Source organism: Schistocerca cancellata, chromosome 4 (genome assembly GCF_023864275.1).
Source record: "Schistocerca cancellata isolate TAMUIC-IGC-003103 chromosome 4, iqSchCanc2.1, whole genome shotgun sequence".
In the NCBI taxonomy this organism is placed as follows: domain Eukaryota; kingdom Metazoa; phylum Arthropoda; class Insecta; order Orthoptera; family Acrididae; genus Schistocerca; species Schistocerca cancellata.
In genome coordinates this window covers 809,780,562-809,782,338 of record NC_064629.1, presented here as the reverse complement: position 1 = coordinate 809,782,338, position 1,777 = coordinate 809,780,562, and the positions used below count along the sequence as shown (strand labels likewise).

The following is a 1,777-nucleotide window of genomic DNA, read 5'->3' as shown; positions in this document are numbered from 1 at the left end:
GCAATCCAGTACAATACCTTCAGAAAAGATTTCCTAACGTGTAAATCTCTCTTCTTCAGAAATGATTTCCTTGCTATTTCCAGTCTACATTTTATATCCTCTGTACTTCTACCGTCATCAGTTCTTTTACTGTCCAAATAGCAAAATTCGTCTACTATTTATCCTAATCTAATTCCCTAGCATCACCTAATTTAATTCGACTACATTTCATTACCTTTGTTTTGGTTTTGTTGACGATTATCTCCTGTCCTCCTCTCAAGACACTGTTTATTTCGTTCACCTGCTCTTCCAAGTCGATTACTATCTGTGACAGAATTACACTGTCGTCGTCAATCTGCAGAATCTTTATTTCTTGTCCCTGAGCTTTAATTCGTTCTCCAAATTTTTGTTTGGTTTCCTCTGCTGCTTGCTCAGTGCACAGATTGAGTGATATCGGGAAGAGGCTACGAAATCGTCTCATTCCCTTCTCAATCAGTGCTTCCATTCCGAGCCCTCGACCAACATAACTGCCGTCTGGCTTCTGTACAAGTTCTAAAGAAGCTCTCCCTTCCTCTCTTTCACCCTTGTTACCTTCAAAATTTCAAACGACTGTATTCGAGTCAACATTATCAAAAGTTTTCTCTAAGTCTATAAAAGTTACGAACGTAAGTTTGCCTTCCTTAACCGGTTTTCTACGAGAAGTCGCAGGGTCAACATTGCCTCGTGTGATCCTACATTTGTCCGGAATTCGAACTGATAGTCGTCCAGGTCGAATTGTATCAGTTTCTTTCACTCTTCTGTAAATAATTCGTGTCGGTATTTTCAAACACATCTTATTAAACTGGGCAACGGCCTTGCCGCAGTGGATACACAGGTTCCCGTCAGATCACCGAAGTTAAGCACTGTCGGGTGTGGCCGGCACTTGGATGGGTGACCATCCAGGCCACCGTGCACTGTTGCCATTTTTTCGGGGTGCACTCAGCCTCGTCATGTCAATTGAGGAGCTACTCGACCGAACAGTAGCGGCTCCGCTCAAAGAAAACCACCGTAACGACCGGAAGCGCGGTGTGATGACCACACGCCCCTCCTATCCGCATCCTCAACTGAGAATGACACGGCGGTCGGATGGTCCCGATGGGCCACTTGTGGCCTGAAGACGGAGTGCTTTTCTTATTAAACTAACAGATCGGCAATATACACATCTGTCAGCACCTGCGTTCCATGGCTTTGGAATTATTATATTCTTCTTGTCGTCTTCGGATACTTCGCCTATCTCATACATATTGCACAACAGGTGGAATACATTTTTCGTGGCTGGCTCTTCCAAAGACATCAGCAGTTCTGACAGAATGTCGTCTACTCCAGGAACATTGTTTCGACTTTGGTCTTTCAGTACACTGTCAAATTATTCTCGCAGTATCATATTTCCCACATCATCTTAATCTATATCCTCTTCCATTTCTATAACATTACGTTCAACTTCATTTCCCTCGTACAGCCCATCTTTATGCTCCCTCCACCATTCAACTTTCACTTTCTTTTCTTAGCACTAGTTTTCCATTTGAGCTTTTGATGTTTGTACAACTGGTCCTCTTTTCTCCAAAGGGCTCCTTAATTTTCCAATAAGCTGTATCTATCTTTACCCTGGTTATAAATGCTTCCATAGGCTTACATTTGTTCTCTAACCGTTCCTGCTAGACGGTTTTGCAGTTCGTGTCAGTCTTATTTTTTAGACATCTATATTCTATATTACCTGCTTCATTTGCTGCATTTTTATATATTCTCCCTTCAGCAACTA

At 42.4% G+C, this 1,777-nt stretch overlaps 1 pseudogene; it reads left to right on the top strand.

Annotated features, from left to right (window-relative positions):
- Window positions 1-823: 823 nt before the first annotated feature.
- LOC126186051 (5S ribosomal RNA) lies at window positions 824-941 on the top strand (annotated as a pseudogene).
- The last annotated feature ends 836 nt before the right edge of the window (window positions 942-1,777 follow it).